Below are 9,336 nucleotides of genomic sequence, written 5' to 3'. Positions count from 1 at the left end.
TCCTTCCTTCCTTCCTTCCTTCCTTCCTTCCTTCCTTCCTTCCTTCCCTTCTTCCTTCCCTCCTTCCTTCCCTCCTTCCCTCCTTCCTTCCCTCCTTCCCTCCTTCCTTTTAATAGTTATAGGCAATGCACATTTCATTTGTTATTATAATGCTCTCACACACCTCAAAGCTGGCTCCACATTAGTAGCTCCTCAGGCATGCTCACAGCAGCTGACTGTGGGCAGAGCAGGAGACCAGGGAGCTGAGACCCATCCAAGCTCCCAAACTGCTCTCCACTCTGCAAAACAGCCCCCAGCAGGAGGGATGGTTGCTTGCCGAGGCTCAGGTGTTCCTATTGCCAGCTAAGAGGTCGCACCTTGCATGCATTGCAAATGGGAACCAAGGCTGAGCAAAGAGCAAGGAGAGCAATCTGCAAAAAGTGATCTGAGCACAGACTCATCCTGCAGTAAGATGCACAGCAAATGGCAAACTGGTTGGCTTTGAGTGACTGGAGATGCAGAGAGTGACACTGGTTGAGGCACCCCTCAGCATGAAGAACACCAATTGTCCTGGAAATCATATATTTCATAGGGTCATAGAATAGTTTGGGTTGGAAGGGACCTTAAAAATCATCTGGTTCCAACCCCCCTGCCATGGGCAGGGACAATTCCCACCAGACCAGGTTGTCCAGAGCTCCATCCAGCCTGGCCTTGAACACATCTGTGATGGTTTTACTCGGGTGGGTGACCGAGCTCCGCCACAACCGCTCTCTCATTCCCCCTCCTCAAAGAGGAGCGGGGAGAAAATATGATGAAAGGGGCTCAAGGGTTGAGATAAGGACAAGGAGATCGCACAGTAATTATCGTGACGGGCAAAACAGACTCAGCATAGGGAGATAGTAAGATTTATTGCCTATTACTAATGAGCTAGAGAAGTGAGAAACAAAGGAAAGAAACCAAAAGCACCTTCCCCCCCATCCACCCTCTTCCACCTCCTCCCCCCGAGCGGCGCAGGGGAACGGGGGAATGGGGGTTATGGTCAGTCTATAGAAATTCTTCTCTGCCGCTCCTTCTCGGTCACTCTCGTCCCATGTGCTGTGGGGTCCCTCCCACAGGATGCAGTCCTTGCTGAACTGATCCATGGGCTTCCCACAGGCAGCAGCTCTTCAAGATCTGCTCCAGATATGGGTCTGTACCACGGGGTCCATCCCTCGGGAGCACACTGCTCCAACCTGGGTCCCCCACCGGCAGCAGCTCCTGCCAGGTCATCTGCTCCTGCGTGGGCTCCTCTCCACGGGCTGCAGGTCCGGCCCAGAATCTGCTCTGGCAGGGGTCTTCCACAGGCTGCAGTCTCCATCGGTGCAGGTCCACCTGCTCCACCGTGGTCTCCTCCACGGGCTGCAGCATTGAACCCTGCTCCACCGTGGTACTCCATGGGTTGCAGGGGGGACATCCTGCTTCACCATGCTCCTCACCACAGGCCGCAGGAGACTTCTGCTCCGGCGCCTGGAGCACCTCTCCCCCTCCTTCTCCGCTGACCTTGGTGCCTGCAAGGCTGTTCCTCACTCCTCTCACTCTCCCAGCTGCTGTGTGTCGCAGCATTTTTTTTTCCCTGTCTTAAATCTGCTCTCACAGAGGCACAAACAACATCACTTATTGGCTCAGCTCTGGTCAGCAGTGGGGCCCTTACCAAACATGGGGCAGCTTCTTGATCCTTCTCACAGAAGCCACCCCTATGGCCCCCTGCTACCAAAACCTTGCCACATAAACCTACTACAACATCCAGGGATGGGGCATCCACAGCTTCTCTGGTCAGCCTGTGCCCATGCCTCACCACCCTCTGAGTGAAAAATTTCTTCTTTATATCTAATCTAAATCTCCCCTCTTTTAGTTTAAAACCATTCCCCCTTGTCCTATCACTACACTTGCTTGTAAAAAGCCCCTCTCCAACTTTCTCATAGCCCCTCTCTAGGTACTGGAAGGCCACAATGAGGTCTCCCCAGAGCCTTCTCTTCTCCAGACTGGACAACCCCAACTCCCTCAGCCCTCCTCATAGGAGAGGTGCTCCAACACTCTGATCATTTTTGTGGCCCCCTTCTGGACTCGTTCTAACAGGTCCATGTCCTTCTTGTCCTGGGAGCCCCAGAGCTGAACACAGTGCTTCAGGTGGGGTCCCAGGAGAGCAGAGCAGAGGGGGACAACCACCCTGCTGGCCACACTGCTCTTGATGCAGCCCAGGATACGTTTGGCTTTCTAGGCTGCAAGCACACATTGCTGGTTCACATGGAGCTTTTCAACCATCAGCACCTCTTTAGGGCTGCTGTCTATCCATTTGTTGCCCAGACTGCCTTCATGTTTGGGATTGCCCCAGCCCATATACAGGACCCAGCACTTGGCCTTGTTGAACTTTGAGCAAGGCAGGTTTTTAACACCATTTCACTCTCTGCAGCCAGGTATGAGAACTCTATTTTTAAATTGCCCACAGATGACTGAACAGAGACTTCTTAATTTAGTCTGGAAGTTCTCTCTCACCAAAACTACAATGAGATGAAGCCTTTACTTGATCCATCCTCCTTCAGGCTGCCTGGGAGCATCACTCCTGGAGCCAGAGCTGCATGTATGCAGAGTGGCACAGTTTCCACCTTGGAACATTGGTTGTCTTTACTGGGACATTGTGTCAAGCCAGCTAGGTGACAGCGCTACAGGGACAGGACCCAGGTGGCTGAGCAGCCAGTGGCTCAGGTCAATCATGTGCTGTGTCCCTGGAGCTGCCCCTATTCACTCTATGTTGGTCACAGGGATTTGCTGGGATCGTCTGGGGAGCAACTGTGAAGAAAATAATTCAGACCAGATATCTACACTTTCCCTTCCACCTCATGAAGCCAGGGTGAGAAGGAGCACACACACGAGGGGAACCACGGGGAACCAAACGGAAAAACGAAAGTTTGCTGTCTGGTTTCACTGACTGATCCTGCCAGCATGCTGAGGAACAACAAAACAGCACAGAAAACAAAGTACTGGGCACTGAAAACTCTTTTGACTTTCATGATCCAAGGTGTTATTAATAAAAGAAGTCGGGAATGTAGAAAGGAATGTATTTGTTCTGGATCCTCCCTGTTGGTAGGAGCCACACAAGCACCTCAGCGTTGCATCATGCAAGGACCCAGTCAGCCAGGCTTCTTGCTGATATTCTTTGCTGATGCCACAGGAATTGAATTTTGTAACGTGGCTGGGACTGGGGGAGGGCAGCTTATGTCCTGGACACATATATCTGTGTGTACTCTGCTAAAGCTGCTGTTTTCAGATTCAGTGTTTTCCTTGTGTACCAAAGAAGATGCAATGATCTCAGCTAGCAAAATTATCTGCTTCTGAATCATCAGGATTTGAACCTCCAAATTGTTTATAATAAAACTTTTCTTATTGCTCCACTCAGCCTTCAGTGTTTCCCTTGCTTCTCTGTTTCCCAGAGTGGTTGTGTGGTTTCATTGCACATCCTCCACTGGCCCTTTCACCTCAGGCCGCCAGCAGCTCTGAAAAAGGCACCCAGTCTGCATGTGAGCAGCCCCTGCTTTTTGCTCCACAATTTGCAAATTGGCCTCCGAGACTTCTCCTGAGTTTTTCTGAAAGTGTGCTCAAGTCACTGATCACTCTATTGTTTGTGGCAAATTGTCAGAAACTGCAAAGATCCAATGCTTGAAATTCACATGGGCCTTCTGGGCTAATAGTCCAATATACTTCATCAAGCGAAGGAGTACGTGCTACTGGCTTGTGGGAACTGGCAAGCTCTGGCCCTGCAGCTGCTGATCAGGCCCAACTTCCACTCAAATCCCTGGAAGTTTCACCTGAATAAGGGAAGATCCTTTACAATAAGAAAGCAGTCAGGAGGGGTCCCATGGGGCTGGCCCATGTTGGCATGCTTCAGAAGATTCTGGTTGACTTTGTGACAAGCTATGGCAGGCTACTGGGGGAGACACACACCAGAGAGCAGGAGAGTGGAGGGAAAAGCAAAAATACACATCATTCAGCTCAGGAAAGTGTTGCTGTGTTGGAGATGATGATGCACAATTTCCTAACTAATTACTAACTTACTTTCCTATTATGACAGGGTTACCCACCTAGTTGACCAAGGGAAGCCAACTGATCTTTTTGGACTTCACCAAAGGTTTTGACATTGTTTCTCACAGTATCTTTGTGGACAAAATGTTCAGCATACAGCTAAACAGATAAATAATGAGCAACTGCCAGACAGGTCAGGCTCAAAGGGTTAAGTAGGGTTATGTCAGACTGGTGGCCAGGCACTAGTGGGGTTCTCCAATGTTCAATTTTAGGGCCAGTTCAGGACTCAAATACACACAAAGTAAGTTTGCAGGTGATACTAAATTAGGAGGCACTTTTGAATCCCTCAAGGAGGATTTGCATAGACATCTTTACAAATTAGAGGGCTGGCAATCACCAACTGCATGAAGTTCAGCAAAGCAAGTGACAGGTTCTGCACCTGGGAAGGGGCAGACATAGATAGATGTACAGACTGGGGGACAAGAGGCTGGAGATCAGCCCTGCAGAAAGGGGTCCGGGGGTTCTGGTCAACAGCAATTTGAGTCAACAGTGTGCCCTGGCAGCCAGGAGGGCCAGATGTGTCTGGGGTGCTAGCTGATCACGGGAAGTGGTTGTCCTGCTCTGTTCTGCCTTGGTGAGGCCTTGAGTACTGTGTGCAGTTTTGGACATCACAGTGTAAGGACATAAACTGTTAGAGAGTGTCCAAAGGATGGCTACAAAGATGGTGAAGGGTCTATAGGGGAAGACATTGAGGAGTGGCTGAAGTCACTTGTTTTGTTCAGCCCAGAGCAGAGCAGGCTGAGGGGAGACCTCATGGTGGCCTGCAGCTCCCTCACAAGGGGAGTGAAGGGGCAGGCACTGAGCTCTGCTCTCTGGGGACAGCGACAGGTCCTGAGAGGACAGCATGGAGCTGGGACAGGGGAGGATCAGGCTGGGTGTTAGGAAAAGGTTCTTCACCCAGAGGGTGGTCGAGCACTGGGACAGGCTCCCCAGGGCAGTAGTCACAGCACTGAGCCTGCCAGAGTTCAAAAAGCATTTGGACAATGCACTCAGACATGGAGTCTGGTTTTGGGTGGTCCTGTGTGGAGCCAGGAGTTGGACTCCATGATCCTTGTGGGTCCCTTCCAACTCGGGATTCTGTGATGTTATGATTCTAACAGAGTTGGTTGTGGGAAGATGGCTATAACGTCATACCACATTTGTCCTGTACCCTGCTGTGTGGGTCCCTGAGGACAATGTGGTGCCCACAGTCACATGCTGAGGCTTGCTGTGTGTAGGCATAAGGGACACCCAGGCCTTTATATGGGGTTCTTTCTACCAAAAGAACCATGTTCACTGGGTTGGCTTGTACTTTGATAGGAGTTTTCCTTCCAGCTGTTGTTGTCGATGTCAGTGGCTTTGAAACAGCTCATGTAGGGAATTCATTCTCATATGCTTCTAGCTGTGGGCTAAGCAATATTTCAAGTGCTTAACAGAAAGCATTTTTAGACCTGTGCCATTGCACTAGAGGCAAAGGTAACCATTAGAGAAAGTGGGTTGATTAAGGGACAAAAAAGGAAGCAGTTGTTATCACAAACCTTTCCATGTGATGATCTGTGTGCTGGTCTCAACTGAAGCATGTTTATTTTGGATAAGCCTAAATAACACATCCTCAAGTATGGTAACAATGTATATGAACTCATTCAAGAGCACAAGCCTGACCTGAAACTGCATTGACTCCTCTGGGGCTTCCCCATACGAATTGCTCTGTGTTTAGATGTCGCAGTTCAACAGATCAGTCTAGGCTGCATATAGAGCAGGTCTTGTGGTGCTTGCTTTGAGAAGAATGTACTGACATTGCCACTGACAAGACCACACTGAGACAAATGAAAACACAGGAGCTGCAGAGAATAGGCATAGCACCAAATGAAAATCAGCTGGCTCAAGAATAACTGAACAGTCAAGGGAAAATGCACCTATTTCAAATTAGCTCCCTTTGCTTGAATGAATTTCACAGTGCATGGCATGATTTGAAGAGGAAGAGAAGAAGAATGTTAGGAACCCAACGACTCACTTTTTCGCAAGCCTCAAAAACATTGCAGGCAACGTGAGAAGAAAAAAGACGTGGCTTTCGTCCTGCCTGGGCTCATGTGACACAAGCAGGGGCAGAAAAGTTTAAACCTGGCTTCCTGCTGCCTTTCCACCCTCTTTTGGCTCCATTGCTCTTTGCTAGCATTATCTGAACTGCGCAGTCCTCAGCAAACACCCAAGTAGCCACAATATGGGCAGGATTATTGCCATAACCAAAACAGCTGATGAATGAAATAAGGCACTTGTTTCCTAGAGTAAAGGGAGGGGAAAGAGGAGGATTTAAACATTTCTCTGTGGTGTTGGAAACCCACCTTGACTAGAAGCAGTCCCTCATCTCGCTCAAACCACCAGCGCCCCTTTGACGTCAATTGGCAGCCGGTTGGCCTGCCCCGTCCCAAGTCTGGCTGCAGCAGCATGAGCAAACAGCTCAAACCACGAGGGAGAGAGAGTGTGGGAGGCATGATGAAGCCCTGCAGTTCTCCCCTCTGGTTTGCTCCTGTCAGCCATCACCCACAGCATCGTTTTCAGATGTGGAAGGGTGTGGGCCTGTTGCCTTGAGCATCTCCCAGGCTCGTGGTGGCAGTGGGGCTGGTGGGTGATGGAGACCTTGGTGAGGATGAATGCAGATCTCTGTGCTGAGATGTTGTTTGGGGCTCATGGTCACCCCTGACCACCCTGGAGTGCATGGCTTCCTGTGCTTCAGGGGGCTCCATAGATGCAGGCAGCAAGTGCTGCATCCATTTCAGCTTGACCAAGCCAAGGCCATGGAAGGGACAGCTTAGCAGGGAATGGGTGGCTGTCTTTGCTTCCCCCTTCCACAACTCCTACCCCCTTCCTTTTTTATAAATCAGCTCTGTGCTGGTTCTTACTTACTGACAACCCTAGCAGGGAAACTACCCATGAGCCTGTGGTAGGCTGAAAAAAATTCATCCTCTGCAGAGCTGAGAGTTGGGACTTGGGCTTGGGCACACTCTCCTAGGCAGAAGGAAAGCAGTGCTTGTGCAGGGCCAGCCAGCCATGGATCCCGTGGGTGGGAGGGAGGCAGCAGTTTGCAGTTGGCTGCCTGCCCTCACTGGACCAGGTTTCATGATCCCAACCTCAGACTGAACACATACTATAGATGACGGGGGCAGCTGTTGCACAAGATTCTGTGTCCTGCCACAGCTTGCAGGAGGAGCCAGCCAGCTATAGTGAGCTGGGGCTTAGGGAAGGGGTCAGCTGCACCAGATAGCATCTCTGCATTCCTTGACTGCATTTCCCAGCAACAGAAAAGCAACCAGCCCTCTTGCTTTTCCCATCTGAAAAGCTCTCTAAAGTCTTGAGCTTCAGATTAGGGGGGATCTGCAGCCCCTGAAAATCTTATTTTCTTAAGCTGTCCTGAGATGAACACCCCAAAATGAAGGCAGCCAGAGTTGCTGATCTATTTTGAAAATGAAAGCATTAACAACCATTAATTTCTGACTTTCTTTACTTATTTAAGGTGAGGGCTAATGGAGAGCTTGCAGCTGCAGGTACAACACAGACATCCAATGAGCTGCCTGCTCCTGAATTCTCATAATATATATTTATTTCAGGAAAAGGAGTTGTTGTACAGGTTGGTGACAACAGTTAAAAACTATAATGGTCAAAATAGGTTGGAAGTGAACATTTCCAATGAGAGAACAAGTTCCCCAGCAGCATGGTTATTCTTCAACAGCTGTGTTTCTATTTCTCTTTACGTGTCTATCTCAAGAGCCAATTTGCAACATATATGGACCTTTTTCCTAACAGCGCTAATGCAGTTCAAGCCAGGCAGAAGTCCCCTCTGAGACTTGCAGATTGAGTCCCCTAATGTCATGGGACAGTGGGACACAAATCCCTAACCCACGTTAACCATTTTTGGTTGAAATACCTGTAAAAAAGAAAAACAACAACAACAACAAAACAGAGGGCTCAGCTGACACCACACAGTGACAGAGGAAGACCAGTTTTGAGGCGGGACAAATTTAAAGGCTGAACGAATGCTGTGGGCTGGGTGGGTGGGTGCCAGCCCCACTGGATTTGGCATGGGTGCCACCAAGCCTAGGGGGATCACTCACACCAGCAGAGCTGCAGGCAGGTGTTTCCATGAGCAAAATCTCAACAGCAGCTGCTTGCCAAAATAGACACCACGCAATAAACTGAAAAAGAAAGTTGCCCAGCTGGCTCGGTGGTGGGACAAATGTGCACTATCAGAGACAGCCAAAGGCTGTGGGAGGTGGTGGGCACAACTGACAAGTGTTTCGATCCATGATGGATCATCTGCTAAATGGGAGGCAGTGCTTGCCACTGCACCTCACTTTCCCAAGAGCAGTCATCCCTGTGCAAGCCCCCGTCCCTGTCAGCAGCACCTCATCCTCCCAGGGATGTCCTCGCTGGAGATGCCAGCTGAGCCATGCTGGCCAGAGGGAGTGACAAACCAAAACATAACACCCACATTTCACCGGTGCTGAAGCGCAGCTGGAAATAATGAATCAGCCCCTCCTGCCTTAAATCACAAGATGGGTGCCCAGGTCAGCAGGGTGGTTTTCTGTCTGCATTGGTGCTTGTGAGTGGCCCCTTCCACATCTCTGGAAGCTTTTGGCTCCTCCGCATGAGGATACAAGTGCTTGTCCCACGGACACCCGGTCCTTGTTCAATGCAGCATCCCAGGAAATGAGCCCTTGCCAAACAAAGATCCCACTGAGATATTGTGCAAGTGGCATTTGCAGCAGTGCAGGGCATCACATGGGCAAATCTGACTCCTCCAGAGTGAAGTGCAGAAGCATGACTCCAAACTGTGTGCTGCAGGGCATGAAGTCCTGCTCTGAATTTCACTCCATACCTCTACAAGCACCCAACCATACCCATCCTGCATATCAGAAACCTGTGTGCAACAAGCAATTCAAGCCCATCTGAAGGCAGCCACACTGCCTGACTGCAAGGAGCTGGATGGCCCCCGTCTCCCTCCCTGCCTTCCACCTGGACATACTTGCTTGAAACTGGTGGGGTTTCCTCTGGGTTGAGTGGGCCAAGCATATAATGATGTGATGGCAATCACAAAGTCAGGTTGATGGCTGGGCTTGAGGGTCTTGAAGGTCTTTTCCAACCTAGATGATTCTATGATTGTGTCTCAAAATAAACAAACAAACAAAAAAGCAAGTCAAAAGAAAAGAAAATAAAAGAAAAAAGAAAAGAAAAGAAAAGAAAAGAAAAGAAAAGAAAAGAAAAGAA

At 49.7% G+C, this 9,336-nt stretch overlaps 1 long non-coding RNA gene across 1 annotated transcript in view; it reads left to right on the top strand.

Moving 5' to 3' along the window:
* The first annotated feature begins 2,239 nt into the window (after positions 1–2,239).
* LOC118164195 overlaps positions 2,240–9,336 on the top strand; it is a 14,915-nt gene continuing 7,818 nt past the window's right edge. Inside the window, exons 1-2 of the long non-coding RNA XR_004749368.1 lie at positions 2,240–3,061; positions 7,291–7,295. This is a non-coding gene — a long non-coding RNA (uncharacterized LOC118164195). The remainder of the gene's footprint in view (positions 3,062–7,290; positions 7,296–9,336) is intronic.

Source organism: Oxyura jamaicensis, chromosome 1, assembly GCF_011077185.1.
Source record: "Oxyura jamaicensis isolate SHBP4307 breed ruddy duck chromosome 1, BPBGC_Ojam_1.0, whole genome shotgun sequence".
In the NCBI taxonomy this organism is placed as follows: domain Eukaryota; kingdom Metazoa; phylum Chordata; class Aves; order Anseriformes; family Anatidae; genus Oxyura; species Oxyura jamaicensis.
Note: the sequence above shows the minus strand (reverse complement) of the source record. Positions and strands in the feature narration are given on the sequence as shown.